Raw genomic sequence first — 17,117 nt, 5'->3', positions numbered from 1 at the left:
AAAGCCTTCATAATGAGAAATTCTTTGTAATTTATACTTGGAAAAGAATGAAAAACATGATGAGAAAACACTTTTCACCTTGGTATGATCGTAGAAAATTTGTTTTAAATACTTAAAGGACTTATTTTGGTTTCTACTCTGAGTTCAATTACTTGTGGATATATATTCCAAAGAATATAAACATTATAACATTCCTCAGGAATCCCATGGAACAATTCCCAGAAAATGTCTATTTTAGATAGCACTTTTAATCTGTAATTCTATGATGCAGGATTTATAAAATCACAAATCATTTAAAAATGCACTATTTTTATTTTAAAGTATGAGCCTTGATATCTGTATGTGTGTGTGTGTGTCCACCTACTTTTTAAGTACTCTGGAGTCAAAGCTAGACATATACTTTTTTCAGCTATTTTTAAATGAATCCATTACTTTTTTTTTTCATGAAAACATGCTAAACTTTTATGGGATAGGACTTTTTTTTATTTTTAAGATTTATTTAGTCATACAGAACTGGGGTACAGGCCAGAGATGCGGAGGATGAGAGGATTCACCAGAGACAGAGTAGGAGCAGAACAGGCAGATCTATGAAGTACACTGCTGAGGGGAGCAGCGGGCGGGTCAGGAGAGGTCTGCCATGCCATGTGGATCTCCTCCGGGGCAGGCGGGGATCGAACTCATGCAGCAGTGGCTTTAGCTTCTTAGTGCTGTGCTTTAACCCGCTGAGCCACCAGGGAGGGCCCTGTGATATGACATTTTAAAGAGAGTATCAAAAAGCTGTATATAATTTGGATCAGAGACTTGTAATATGAAGAACATATACTATGATAAAATAAAGATTTGGAACAGACAATGATGAATTACAGGTTGTTATTTTTTCTATGTTTATTTGGAAGGATGATACATTGGACTTCACAATAATGTATGTTGTCTAAATGGAGCAAATTATTAACAAAATTATAAATTAGGTTTGTAGCATGTTCTGTGTCACCACAATTCCTATGAAATGTTCAACTTGTTAGGTACAATGAAATGAAAGTCTGACATTTTGGAAACTTTCCCTACATAGAGTTATGAGTATGTGGCTTACATTACTATAAATTGGTAATTAGAATTTTAATTTATGTTTGCTAAGTTTATACATGGGCTTATAGTGTGGTGTGACATAGCACATTGCCAATTACAGAGCTCAAACTCTCAAATTGATAGTAGAAATAGGCTGTGAAGCTATATAAGAATTTGAAACTGCAAATGGATTTTTTTTACTCCTAATATTAGTATTTTAATTCTATAAATATACTCAGCAATACAATGTCCAAGGCGCATCTTACTTTTCGTTAGCAAATTAGTTTTGTTGATTTAGAAAGGCTTTTTATTAATGCTTTATGTGATAATATTCTTTTCCTCTCCAATTTAATAAGTTATGAATTCTACAAGTCTGTATTAGGTAAAACAAAGATATGTCATAGAAGCAGTTTAAATGGACAAAATAAACAGTAAAAATGGCCAAGCTAAACTAATTCTATAAAAACTATTGTAGAGAATTTTGAATATAGGCAAAAGTAAACTGAGGCATATTGAACTTAACTTACATAAATTTTGACACCTATTTCAGCAGTTAACTCATGGTAAATTATGTTTACAGCTTCATTTCCTTATCCCTTTCTCTGTTAGGCAAATTCCAGTTCATTCTGACACTTCATCTGTAAATGTAATGTGTCATTATCTTCAGAAGATAAGGACTTTTTTACTAACACCAATTTCTATCAAACCTAAATGGAACCGACATTTAAAACTGTGTCCAATTAGTATTGAAGTTTGTCCAGTTGTCTCATGGATGTTACAGTTGTTTTTTCCCAAATGCATTTGCTTGAATCATGCACCAACTGTCGTGATTTTATGTGTGATTGGTTAGTCTGTTTCTGAAGTCTCCTGAATCTTTAGGCTTCTACTTCTCCTCACCACCCCCCTCCCCCTTGCATTTTATTGAAGATACTGTGCTGGTTGTCTTACAGTTAGCCCACAAAGTGGATTTTGCAGATTCTGTCAGCACACGTGTTTGTGCATTGGAGTCCTTCACATTAATGACTGAAAAATATGTCTTACCAGTTTTAGAAAGCTTTCAGCCATATTTTCCTGTATTTTTAATCCTTTTGTCTTCATTCCTGATACTTCTGATCTACTTAATAGTTAACTATTTTTTTTCTCTAGCTGTATGATTTGATAAATATATTCACTGTTTTCTCAATTTCAGTAATTGGGATTTTCTTTTTTTAGTTCTGAATTTACACGTGGTACTTAAAAATTTCCCCCTAAATTTTCTGAGAAAATTCTCGGTCTTGGGTAATTTTCTTACATGAAACAGTTATTTTGAAGTCTGTGTCTGATACTTTAAATATATGGTTCCCTTGTGGGTCTTTTTCTGTTTGTTTATCATGATACTGATTTTTCTCCTAATACACTTACTTTCTGTTATTTTTCTATGTTGGTATCTATGTTATAAATAATAGATTACTTGAGGGAGGAGGATGTTAATTTTCCTTCCTAATGAGTTTAGTTTTGCATATAGAAGATGGTTAAGGAGTATTTACGTTTCTATATCACCTTGATCTAGAAAGGACTTGAAATTTTGAAGTTAGATTTAATTGCAGATTCTAGTTCATGTTTCCACTGAGTTTAACCTAATCCTAATCTAGTTCATCTTTCCACTGAGTTTAACCTAATCCAAAGCCAGGAATGTGTACCATGGCCCCTTCTTGGTAGGTCCTGAACTGCATTTTTTTCTGCTGTTCTTCTGGCTTTTTGAAAGCTCTGCTCAACTTTGAATTGCCTCATCAGCACAGATGCCAAGTGGGAAGTGCTCTATCTATATGTCAGGCTCACCTGGGTAGTCTATTCCACAGTCATCCTTTTCTTACTGCCTTGTTAGCACTTAAACTTTTCAGCAGCTGCTGTATTTTGCCCCATTTTCCTAGTTGTTTTCAGCAAGAGAGATAGTGTGTATTACCTAGTTTGCCATTATGGACACTGTTGAGTCTTTTTTGATTCCGCTTCCAATCCCTCCCTGTATATTTGATATAAACATATTTTATATATGTGTATCTGTTAATCTCATGGGAATTATGCATACCATTCATTTGGTTTGCTTCCTTGGAAAGAGCTTCCAGTGGATTTCTCAGCTGCTGGTATATGCCAACTTGGCCTTTGGACGACTTTGCAAACACCTGTCTGGAATGAATATGTAGTTCACCACTAAAGAAATGGGACACTGCATATGTTTTGTGCTCTGCTTCAGAAATAAGAAGTTGCTAACTTTTATTTCTGAACTATGATTTCCTCATAGAGGATTTTGTACATATTGATTCAAAATTTAAATATTTTTATGCCATGTGTGTGACTAGGAGTGCAAAATGCCCACGTGAGAATAGGGAAAATAATCTTCCAACCATATTGAGACATCTCAAACAAAATTCTGAAGTCCAAGTTTTCCTTCCAGTTTTCCAAAATATTTATGTAGGCTGAGACCAAGAATGAAAGATTTAGGCCAAAATGCTTTTGAAAATGTTGCAGTTGTTAAGACTAGAAATTCTCTTTTGAACTTGAAGCATATGTTATTATCAGGATTCTTATTCATATATACAGAATTAAGCATATTTTTACATTGGTGAAATAATTTAGATGTTTATATTATTTCAATTTTCTTTAATGCTTGGTTACTTTTCAGCTGTATTATCAGTCTATATTTGTTCAGGAACCAGAAGTAGCAGTTAAAAATAGTTGTCTTTTCATAAGAACGGAAACCATAAAATACCTAGAAGCAAAGATGGGTCAAACACTACACGACATACACTTCAGCGACATCTTTAAAGACAGAGCACCAATGCCACAATAGTGAAGGCAAAGATAAATAGATGGGACTACATCAAGTTAAAGAGCTCTGTACAGCAAAAGAGACATTACTAAAAACAAAAAGAAAGATCACTAATTGGGAAAACATTTTCTCACACAAAAGTAGCGATAAAAGACTGATCACAAAAATATACGGAGAACTGATGAAACTCAACAAAAATGAAGTAAACAACCCCATCAAAAAATGGGCAGTAGAGCTAAAAAGACACTTCTCCAAAGAGAAAGCGCAGATGGCCAACAGGCATATGAAAAAATGTTCAACATCACTCGTAATAAGGGAGATGCAAATTAAAACCACAATGAGATACCACCTCACCCCAGTGAGAATGGCACATCTTCAAACAACTAGCAACAACAATTTGTTGGCGAGGATGTGGAGAAAAAGGAACTCTCCTGCACTGCTGGTGGGAATGCAAACTAGTACAACCACTATGGAAAACTGTTTGGAGGTTCCTCAAACTGCTAAACATGGAGCTTCCCTACGACCCAGCAATCCCACTCCTAGGTATCTATCCAAAAGACACAAAAACACTGATTGAAAAAGATAACTTGTACCCCATGTTTATTGCTGCTTTATTTACAATTGGAAAAACATGGAAGCAGCCCAAATGCCCAAAAGTAGATGACTGGATTAGAAAGATGTGGTACATATATACAATGGAATATTACTCAGCAACCAAAAAAGAGAAACACATGTCTTTTGCAGCAATTTGGATGGAGCTGGAAAAGATCATGCTTAGTGAGATAAGCCAGAAAGAGAAAGAAAAATACTGGATGGTTTCACTCATAGCAGGAGTATAATGGACCAGGTGAGAAAATAACAAAAATAATGAACAACCATATACCAGAGACATTCTGTGGGGCGGAGTGGGGAATGGGATCAAAAACGGGGTGGGGGGGGAAGGGAGGGAAATGCACGGGACTATGGTGGTGGCACAGGGGTGATTTGGTGATGGGAAACCCGCGGGGATTACAATCGAGATGGAAAAAAATGTGCAAAATGATGTAAAAATAAACTTTGTAATTAAAAAAAAAAATACCACTTCGAGGCAGGTTCCTAGTAAATGCTTTCTTTTAACAAAAAAGAAAAAAAAATAGTTGTCTTTTATCACTTCTCGGCCTTCTGGCAAGATCAAGTGTAAAAATAGCGGTCTTTCAGTTGGTTCTCAACTTGTGTTTATAATTTGCTACCAATATTCTAGTAATAGTATTTTTAATAAAATCATTTACAAACTGAAACATTGATGTTTTTCTCTTGATTCCTCTGACCAAAATAATATTTTGAAACTTTCCTTGCTGTTTCAGAATGAAAGTTCTATTATGTAACATTTAAATTTAAATGTGATTTAAAATGTTTCTTAATTCTCACTTCCTTTGTTCCTGTTTTCTAAGCAATACTAGCTACATTTGATCTTCTAGATGAAGATTTAGCTATATTTAAGATTACAGTACCACCAGAGAACTTTTTAAATTTTACATTTATTTTACAAAATTCTTTGAATTTGTACAATGTATGCTTTCTCTTCTCAGGTGTAATCCTGGTAAAATTCCCACCATCAGTTCACCTATACACCATCACCATAATCCCTTGTGTCTGCCCTCTCCTGTTATAATCCCTCTCCCTCCCCTGTAGAATGTCTCTGATTTATTGTTGCTTGTCAGAGAACAAGTTTTACTCATAGATTATTTGAGTATGTGTAGTGTGATTTAGGAGCAAATATTTTAGGTCATTAAATTTAGTCACATAAGCTACAATCTGTCTTAAGTCTTGTGCAATTAAAATCTTTTTTCAAAAAATCCTCTATACTGGGAAATGTATTTTCCAGTGCATCAAAAGCATATACAATTACATTTAAGAAAATTTTGCACTAATGGTTTTAACTTTTCATATAAGGACAGTTACTATTCTCTGATTTTATCTATACTCAAAAGCCATAAAAACAGTCTAAAACTTGAATCTCCTTGTATCTTTGCTCTGGTACAGAATAAAGGACCTAGCACATACTTGATAATCAAAGAGCAGCATTTTCCCTTTTCCACCTCACATTCTTGGCTCATGATTTTTAAAGTATTAAGAAATAAAACTAGAACAAAGATAAAATTTATAAACTCCATTCCATTAAAATCTTTATTATATTTTTTACATCATTCTTCATTTTGTGCATTTTTTCATCTCAGTTGTAATCCCCATGGACTTCCCACCACAAATTCACCTGTGCACAGTCCTGTGCTCTCTTCCCACCCCAGTTCCAATCCCATTCCCCTTCCACCTCCATAAAATGTCTTTGGTTTATAGTCATTCATTGTTTTCGTTTTACTCTATTAACATTGGTTTCTCTCCCCTTCCCTTTTCCCCCAGCTCCTGCCCTTTATGCTCTGCTATGAGTGAGAAACCATCCAATATCTTTCTTTTTCTGGCTTACTTCACTAAGAATGATCCTTTTTAGCTCCATCCATGTTGCTGTGAAAGGCACGAGTATCTTTTTGATTGCTGAGTAATGTTCCATTGTGTATATGTATCACATCTTTTTAATCCAGTCTTCTATTTTTTGGCATTTGGGTTGATTCCATGTCTTCCCTGTTGTAAATAGAGCAGCAATAAACATGGGGGTGCAGGTATCCTTTTGAATCAATGTTATTGTGTCCTTTGGGTAGAGACCTAGGAGTGGGATTGCTGGGTTATATGGAAGCTCTATTTTTAGCCTGTTGAGAAACCTCCAAACAGCTTTCCATAGTGGTTGTACTAGTTTGCATTCTAGTTTGTACTAGCAGTGCAGGAGAGTTCCTTTTTCTCCATATCCTTGCCAACATTTGTTGTTGCTAGTTGTTTTAATATGTGCCTTTCTCACTGGTGTGAGATGGCATCTCAGTGTGGTTTTTGCATTTCCCTTATTACAAGTGATGTTGGAAAATTTTTTTTTTCATATGCCTGCCTGTTATCTATACTTTTTCTTTGGAGAAGTCTTTATAGCTCTTCAGCCAATTTTTTGATGGGGTTGTTGTTCACTTTATTTTTATTGAGTTTAATTGACTCTTTGTGTACCTTTGTGATCAGTCTACAAAGCCATAATAATCAAAACTGCATGGTACTGGAATAAGAATAGACATACAGACCAGTGGATTCGAATAGAAAACCCACATACAAACCCACAGGTTTGTGGACAGCTAATTTTTGACAGAGGAGCAAAGAATATGAAATGGAACAAAGAAAGTTTATTCAACAAATGGTGCTGGGAAAACTGGACTGCTACGCACTATGCACAAAAACCAACTCATAATGGATTAAAGAACTAGACATAAGACTTGAAACCATAAAATATCTAGAAGGTAGGTGAAACTCTGCGTAATATACACCTCAATAATATCTTTACAGATACATAACCCAAAGCAAGGATAATGAAGGAAAAGATTAACAGCTGGGACTACATCAAGTTAAAGAGCTTCTGTACAACAAGAGAGATACTACACAAAAGGAGACACCCCACTAATTGGGAAAAAATATTTGCACACAATAATAATGATGACATCACAATGGTACATAATATCTTAAACTTTATTTTGAAAAGATTCAAAATCAGTGCATGGTGTGGTAGGCAGAGCTTTATGATGGCCTTTGTGATCCCTGCTTTCCTGGAGTACTTGCCCTATGTAACCCTCTCTCCTTAATGTGGTGAGACCTGTGAATATGATAGGATTGTCATTGTTTTGCATTTAATGGTAAAGGTAATCATTAAATAATTTCTGAATTTGTACAACAAATTTGAGCAGCTTAGGGAGAACAATTCATGCTTTTTACTCATGCAAATTTCTACACTGAAATAATCTAAGTGTTTATATTATACATCAGTTATTTCTCTAATGCTTGACTATATGGATTTTTTTTCCCAGCTATATTATTAGCCTTTATTTACTTAGGGCACAGAAAAGTAGTAATTTTGTGTAGGCTCACATGGCTAGAACCTGAGGGTGATTTTTGAGCTGGGAGCATTCCCTGCCACCATCTAACAAGAAATGAGAGACTGCAGTTCCAGTGAAAAGGAAACTGAGATAATATATTACGATTTTTAAAAAGGACCCTGGCCCTTGGGCGAGATAACATCGTTGACAAACCCTGACTTTAACCTGAGACACTAAGCAGAGGATCAGATAATTGGTCTCTGACTCGAAGCACAGAAACTCCAGAATATAAATCTATGTTGTTTAAGCTGCTAAAGTTGTGACTAACAAGATAGTGTAACTGGTCATTTGTTGCTCAAAATCCCCAGCGAGGCTTTTCACATTGCTTTTGCCTGAAAATAGTGGAATAGTGCAGATATAATTTGTCCAGCATCAAATCTGTGCACATACACCACAAATACTGTTTGCATGGTCCCCATTATCTCTTAGGTTGGGTTCATCTATTTTTGTCTGCTTTCCAAGCCTTTAAGTCAGAGTGAGCCCTCTTAATCTTAGTACTAACTCCATGAGAGTAGGGTTTCAGATTTCTGTCTTAAAAAGAAATGGATAGCTGGGAATTAGAGTTTCAGTCAAAATCATGTTGAACATTGGATTCAGACATTGAAAGATAAGTGAGGTAGGCCTGTCTGAAGTCTTGAGTACCATGAAGGAACTTCTCCAGGGTAAGAATGGCATTGGGAACAGTCACTGTGTCAAGAAGTCCTGAACAGCAATGCTTGCTCATTCTTCAGCAACATTTTGTTGTGTTCCGACTGTTTGCTGTGTTTATATAGATTATTACCTTTAACCTATCCTTCAAATGAGCTTGAAGATACACCCTTTTCAGTAAGTTTTTTGAGGTAAAATTTTCATGCATTTCAAAATTTGCAGAAAAACTTACTCTTCTCTCTGCCTCCCACTCAAGTTTTCTTACCATTGGCCTCCAATTTCATACATTTCCTTTGTATCTTCCCACACATCTTTCATCCATATGCCAAAGTATTTGTATATATAACTTCTGGTGTTTTTCCTCCACTTGTCATGACTTAGTAACTGTTCCATATCAGATATTGTTTCCTCATCCATTTTTATAGCTGCATAAATTTCTATTGAATGGATAAGCTATACATTTACCAGCCTCCTTTTTTTTAGACATTTATGTCCAGTCTTTCATAATTGGAAGCAATGCTGTAAATAATGTTATTGTTATTTATTTTGTGTATTACTGTATCTGTAGGATAAATCATGTATAATGTACAGATAGTGTATCTACAGAATTAGGCATCCTGGGTCCAACAGTTGGTGCACTTGTAGTTCTGTGAATCTTTCCAAACTGCCCTCAAATACAGGAGAGTGCCCATTATTCCATATCCTTACCAAAAGTGTATGCTTTTTGAAATCTCTGTTAATATCAGTCAAAAAATGTCAGTTTTATTTGTGTTTACTTTGCTGTGAGTGAAGTTGACTATCTTTTACAGTTTTAGATTCACTTCAATATTCTGTGAACTCTGCTTCTGTGATTAAGACTTTTTTTTTTATTGTATAAGAACTCTATTTACTAGGAAGCTTAGCTCTTCGACTATTTAGCAGTTGTGTTTCTCTCATGCTTGATAGTCATTTTTTGCCTTTGCTATTTTAGTGTTTGCCCTGTGGATTTTTAATTTTTACATGGTGATGTTTATAAATTTTTGTTTAGGATTCATCTTGCCATTTTCAGAATTATTTTAAAGCTTACTTAATTTTCCTGATATGTTTTAATTTTATTGCTAGCATTTAAATTTTTATGTATAGGAATTTGTTCTAGTAATATACATGAGATAGGTATCATTTTTTTAGATGTTATGTAGTTGTCTCGATACCATTTACTAAGTATACATCTTTCATGGATTTAAAATTTTATTTTATAATAAATTCCATTTATTTTAGGATCTTTCTGTGACTTTCTATGTCCTTATGTTAGTTTGCCAATTCATGTACCGCACTGTTTTAACATTTTAGTATTATATATTTTTTTATTAGAAACTGTGGGAATCACTTTTATTTTCACTTTTAGTAAGTTCTAATCTTTCCACATAGTTTTTACTTCTAAAAATGTACTCAATTTCTTCCCACCTCTGCCTTGAATATATTAGTGTTAAATATCCACAGTTTTTGGCATCAGTAACCAAAGGCTTAAAAGCTTTTAATAGCCATAGCTGTTGAAGAGAATCTTTGCCTTAGAGAAATCAAGACGTGATACAAGTAATAATTTTAATACAAAGGATTTTTCTAGGCCTGACACTATATTTTCATAAAGAATCATCACCTCTGGGGCCTCCCTGGTGGCGCATGGGTTAAAGACACAGTTCTTTCAAGCCAAGGACAGCCACTACAACACGCGTTCAATCCCTCTCCTCCCACTTCGTTCTTGTCTCTTCTCTTCCCCCTCCCCTTTGGAAACCGCTGTTCCTTAGTCAGTTTTCAAGGTTTAATTTGATTGTGGCTTTATATGACCCTTGGGTTGGTTTCTCTGTATTCCTTATGTAAGTGACACCTTTCAGTATTTTTCTCCTGACTTATTTCTTGACTTAGTCTCCAACTTCATCCATGTTGCAAACAATATGAGTCTATCTTTATTCATCACTCAGTAATATTCTGACGTACATATATACCACATCTTGATCCAGGTATCTGATTTGGAGCATCTAAGTCGTTTCCATAATTTGGCTATAGTAAATAGCGCTACAGTGAACATAGGAATGCAAGTTTCCCTTGAAGTTAGTGATTTTGTATTCTTTGAGTAGCTACCTAGGCGTGGAGTTAGTGGATCATATAGTGTATTTTTAAAAATATTTTGAGACATCTCTACACTGTTTTCCATAGGGGCTATATTCCTCCAAACAGTGTTCCAAGATTCCTTTTTCCCTACACTCTTGCCAGCACACGTTTCTGGCCTTTCCTATATAGTCCATTATTACAGATGTGAGATGGCATCTAGTTGTGGTTTTGATAAGCATTTTTTTCATTTGCCTGTTGGCCATCTGTATGTTGGAGAAGTGCCTATTTAGCTTTCTACCCATTTTTAGATAGATTTGTTTTCTTTTTGTTAGTGTATTGTTTTAATATCCAACAGGTCAAGTTTTCTTGACATATATCATGCCCATTTTCTATTAAGTGTGTCCTTTTAGTTGCTACTGTGAGAATGAGGCTTTTCTTCTATTGTGTCATCACTGTTTTTAGTATTTTCATTTTTATGAGTGAGTAAGCTGACACTTAGAAAAGTGACACTCCCAAAGTGCCACCACTGGCAGATGGCAGGGATGAAGCTTGACTCTAGGTTTTCTGATTATATTCCCTATACCAGTTTTTGCATAGAAATCATTTACTTTTTAATATATACTTTGATAGCAAATACATTACTGTTGCACATTTTTTCTTTCTGGTTAGAGCTGAAAGGAATCTCAAGGTATGATTTAACCTACTCTCATCAATGAAGAGAACATGCAGTGTTATCAAGGAGCTAACTAAAATTTACTAGGAAAGAAGGAAAAGTAGGGAGTGAACTCTGTGTACCAATTTCTTTTCCATAAAACAGCTTGAGAACATTCTCCATCGGGGCTGGAAATAATGCCTTGCAGCCCTGAGTTTTGCTTTCTCATAGCTAATGCTATTTTAATCACCACTGTTGAATTTTTTCACAGAACTGAAATTAATAGGCCGTTTCTACTTTCTGTACTTGTTTAAAATACCATCTTGCTCTGCCATCATAGAAATCACAAGAGAAAGTTTTTTTATACTGGTGTTTTTGGTGTCAGCACAGTTTACTTCATTTTAAAATAACCAGATGTTTTTTGATTAGGGTCTTGAGTTCTTTCAAGGAAGCCAAGTATGGAAAAGAGCTTAGTTAATACCATCATAGACCTGCAGAGGGAGCTCAGTAGTTGTTTTTGTTTGTTTTCTCCAATGCATCTGCTTGTCCACTGGTTAATGTAGTAAATTCTGGAGCTATGTATCCTGTACATAGTGACTTATGAGCCATGTAATTTTAGAGAGTCAAGGGAGGTTCTCCTTTCCCTTCTGCGTTGCTATGTATGGGATGCCACCCAAGGACTGGGGTTAATGCATAGAGAGTTTTATTCAAAAATACGCCCTAATGCTTCTGAAAGGCTCTGGAACATTCCCCATCTAGGGATAGGTCATAAGAAATCTTCTGGCTCCCTGAGAATTCAGCGTCCTTGGTGTCTATAGGAAAAGCCATTGTTTTCCATATATCCTGCCATCCCTTTTTCAAATTAGCTTTTTATTTTTTTAAATGTGTATGTAGTATATATTCATTGTAAACAATTCTGAAAATCAAAAACACGTTAAAGGAGAGAAAAAGTCACCCATAATCTCCAATTAGCTCGGGTGCTAACCATTTTTAGTATATTTCCTTCTCTTAGTAGTGTTGTGCTACCTATCGTTTCAGTTTCAAAGCTCATCTTACCCAGACACTAAAAGGCTAATAATGCATGAATCCTTTGCTGTCTATGCAATGGAAAAGAACAATTTTGGTCACAACTCTGAGATTTCCTGTGAATGACTACATATGTAACTTTGACTGACACATGTTTTATTGAGAACTGCACAGTGAACAAGTCTACTATCCAGCCTGTCTACTCCTGTGTATTTGGAAGAGATAAAGGGAAGTGTAACATTGGCATTTGCTAACCTCTACCAGCAATGTGAATTAAAAAAAATATATATATCACCCACACTTCCCAGAGAGATGAGATGTTTCTTTACCTGAAAGAAATTTGAAGTGGTAGAAAGTAATTGAACAGCATTCTTCTGGGATGATTGGTACACACCAAGTCCCTCCATTCCTTTATATTTGTGATCTGATGTTTATTCATTTAACTTTGCAGGATGGACCCTGTAGACCACTGTCAGATGGCTGAGTCTGATTTCCAGTTGCCCAATCGCTTTTTTATGTATTTTTTGAGAAAAGTAGAAAGGAATTAAGAATGATCATGCTTCTTGATTTCCTTGGTCCATTAACACCTTAAGATTCTTCTTCATGGGACAGGGAGTACATTCCCTTCTTTCAGTCTTCCCAACGTGAAACAATTTTTTTTTAAAGATTTATTTATTTAATGCATACAGAACTGGTGTACAGGCCAGAGGTGCAGGGGCAGTGAGAGGATTCACCAGAGACAGAGTGGGGAGCAAAACAGGCAGTTTGAAGAAGTATAGTGCTGAGGGGAGCAGCGGCAGGTCAGGAGAGGTCTGCCATGCCATGTGGGTCACATCCAGGGCAGGCGGGGATGTACCTCATGCAGAAGTGGCTTTAGCTTCGTAGTGCTGTGCTTTAACCCGCTGCGCCACCAGGGAGGGCCTGTGAAACAATTTTTAGTTAAAATTATTTTCTGTTTGTCTAATAACTACAGATAAAGCCCAGTCAGTCAATAATTACTCAGAATTTATGTTAATTTAGTATAAGCCAATGTGGGGCTTCTAAAGAAGTAAACTTGTGATAAAAATAAATCATAAATAAATAACATTTAAAATTAAATGTGGAACACAAGCCATGGGGAAAGAAAAAAATTTCAACTGTGCTTGCATTTTCTTGCATTGATTAATTGAAGTTTTTACCTGCTTAACTAATATGAGATGATGTAGCATCTCAACACTGAAGAGTAATAGAATTTGTAACATAAAAAGCTAAATTCCACAGCTGAATAGCTTTTTAACTCAATAGCACACTTGTCATAAAGTACTCTGGGCACTATCAGTCTACACACTGGTTCGCCACTCTCCCTGACCTATGGTTTGTGGAGTTTCAGTTACCTGTAGTGAAACACCATCTGAGAGAAGTAGGTAAAAAGCGCATTTTGAGAGAAATACCATATTCACTAGATTTTTTATAGTATATGCTTACAATTATTCTATCGTATTAGTAGTTGTTGTTAATCTTTTACTGTGTCTAGTATAAATTAAACTATCATCAGTATGTGTATATAGGAAAAAGTGGTCTGTGCTGGGTTCTGTGATATCCGTGCTTTCATGCACCTGCTAGAGGTCTTGGAACATACTCCTGTGGTTCTAACAGAGCCACTGTGCAGCTATTGTAAGTGGTGCTAAGAGGGAAGATTAAAAGAAAAGTGATCCTGCTCAGGATCCCCTAAGGTTTACATCCCTTAAAGCTGAGGGCATTTCTTGAGGATGGTTTGAATTTGAATGGGCTGTCAGCCTCCATCAGTGCTAGTTCAGGTGATTGTGGGCCAGTTTGAGATAAAAGTGTGCTTTCAGCAGGAAGCTTTTTTAATCTTCTTTTAAGCAGAGTATTTCCCTCTGAGTGGGACTAACATTTCACCACAGAGGGACCAGAAAGTAATGCTGGTGAAGAGTCCTGTGTGCTGTAGCCTTCATTTCTTTGGGGGGAGGGAATGAATGCTTTAGAGCTTGATTAAAGACTAACTCAATGAGAAATCTGGATGATTCACAACCAGATAATCACTTGGACATTTGTTAGTGTGCACGAGATTACCTATGGTCAGGAAAGTCTTATTCTCAGATTAAAATTTTTTATATTCTTGCCAGAGGAGAAAATAATGAGTTATATCTCTGTCAAAGGCAACTTTATTATCAAGATCTTTTTTTAAAGAAGAAAAAATGGCTGTAGAAAAGAATAATGGAAGACGCTCAACAATTGCTTGACCTGAAGGTAGTATCTGTCATGTGGTTGGTGCTCAATAAACATTTGTTGAGTGAATGTAATGAATTACTATTGTTTTCAGCTATGAAGTGCACACCTGGGCCCATTTCCTCAGATTACATAAAGGAAATATCTGTGTGACTCCACAAGTAATTCAGTGCCCTCTTAGGTTGGACCTAGAGAACAAAGGGTAAGCAGCTGACTCAGGACAGCAGATAGCTGCCCAGAGACACAGCTGGAGATGCTGGGAGGTGATGGAAAGCAATTTGGCTGGCTCAGGTGCAGGGGAATGTGGCCGTAGGCAGCAAGTGTCCAGGAATCTCAGAAATAGAGAATTCCTACTTCCTTCTCTCTCTGATGGACTCCCCCCCATCAGCCTCATCATGTCTTTGGTATCACAAGTTCTTTTTATAAATTGTACAAGTAATAAATAGTTCTTGTAGAAATATGAGAAGTAAATGCAAAGAAAAAAAGTTCTCCATAATCTTGGTACCCATAACAGAGTTTGTTAATGTTTCATTACCTAATGGACCCATTCTTCTTCTTGCATTTGAATATGCTTATATGTAAATGATTATTACACTAATATATAAGTGTATATGCTTATCAGGATTTGTGATACATATTGTTTCATATGTTTAGTGTTGATAAAGCAGTGTTCCCTTTGCCTTGGTTCAGAAGCAGTCTCCTTTGGGTCAAATGCTGGCTCTTCCATTTTATTGCTGCATGACTTGAGACAAATTGTAGATTCTGTGCACCTAACTTTTCTCTGTAAAATAATGATGATTATATTACTTAGTTCATGTAGTTATAATGGAGCTCAAAATGAGTTAATAAAGAGTTTAGAACAATACTTGGCATGCAGTATAAACTTTTTTTAATTGAGTGATACTGATTTACAACACTATGATTCAGAGATATAGAATCACACCTCTTTAGATGTTTATTAGCATACCCACTCACCACCAAGACATCCTTTTATTACTATTAGCAGTAATTTAACAATTCTCTGAATTGTCAGCTTTTAGATATCAGGATTTTGATATTATAAATAATTCATTAGCTTATTTTTGTAGATATATTTTGAATATAGTACCTGACTATTTCTTCAAAGTATAATTTCTGGGTGTGCATATGTTAAATCTTTGGCTACACGTTGCAAACTTTACTTCAGAAAATTTATTCCAGTTCATTTTGCAGTCACCATTTTAAAGGAATGCCTATTTACCCATTCCCTCCAACATTAACTGTTGTCATCCATATGTGAATTCCCATATGTGAATTAAAATCTGTTATGTGAATGCATTGTCTCTTTAATTGCTAGTGAGATGGAAAATTCTTCCCATATGTTTATAGTCAATTGTATCAGATCTTTTGTGATTTGCATCCTTTTCCGTGACTTAAATCTATCTAATGGTTAATATGATCCATTTATATTATACGTGTATCTTCAAACATTTTATATATCCTTTTTGTGATTTAAAAACTTTATTCCTGCCATATTTTGTTTTCTGTTTATAATGTGTGTATTTATGCAAATTTCTTCCCTTTTTCTGCTTTCTGCTGAATTGACGGGATTTTCTTATTTTGCTCCTTTGGAAATTACATATTCTACTTCTATTATTTTAGTGGCTATTTTTCAATTTTTAACTTTGTACTTTAACAAAGTCTGTGCTCATTCTTTCTGCCTTCCTCTAACACAAAACTTGGACCTCCAGATATTTAATTCTCTCAATCCTCCTGCTTCTCAATCAGCTATGTTACTGTTATCTAATATTTTATCCCACTTCTGGTATTTTACTCTTAAAATCTATCATTGTTTCTTTTTACACTGCTGAATTCTTGTTTAGATTTACCTGAATGCTTACCAATATTACTGTTTACCATTGCTTTTTATTCATGTTTGTTTCTTCTGGGTTTACTTCTTGCAGAAAATCCTTTAGTAGTTCTTTAAGTGAGTTAATGAGCTAATGACTCTCCATCTTGGTTTATGTGAAAAAAAGTTTTTTTCATTATTTTTGAACAATAGTTTCAGTGAATGTAAAAATCTAAATTTAATTATATCCTTTCACTTTGAAATGAATGTTCATTTTGTAGTCTGCTGTCTTTCAAGTTTTATTGCTGCTATTTTATACAAGTATATCTTGTATCAGTCTAAAGGATGCTTTTTCTAGTTACTTTTAAGATCATCTTTTTACCTTCTGTTTTGCAATTTCAGCTCAGGTGTTCAGAAATGTACTTCTTTTATTTATTTTTCTTAGAGTGTGTTGCACCTCAGAATCCACAAATTTATGTGTCTGATAAATTCCAGAAAATTTTCATTCTTTTTATGAATACTGGCTCCCCTTGGTCTCATAGATCTGACAGTAGTTACACAAATACCTTATTTTCTAGGGCTAGGGCACCCATTGTTACAGGGCAGCCCCAATGTGAAATGAGTTGGCCAATGGGACTCAACTGCAGGCGCGCACACAGAGACACACACACACACACACACGCGCGCAGGATAATAAAGGTTTATTTACAAAAAGGGGAAATGAAGAGAGGAATAATCCAGGAAGAAAAGAGAGAGAAATTTGTTGGTGAATGCATCCTT

Source organism: Condylura cristata, unplaced genomic scaffold, assembly GCF_000260355.1.
Source record: "Condylura cristata isolate star-nosed mole 26May11 unplaced genomic scaffold, ConCri1.0 scaffold00030, whole genome shotgun sequence".
Taxonomy (NCBI): Eukaryota; Metazoa; Chordata; class Mammalia; order Eulipotyphla; family Talpidae; genus Condylura; species Condylura cristata.
Note: the sequence above shows the minus strand (reverse complement) of the source record.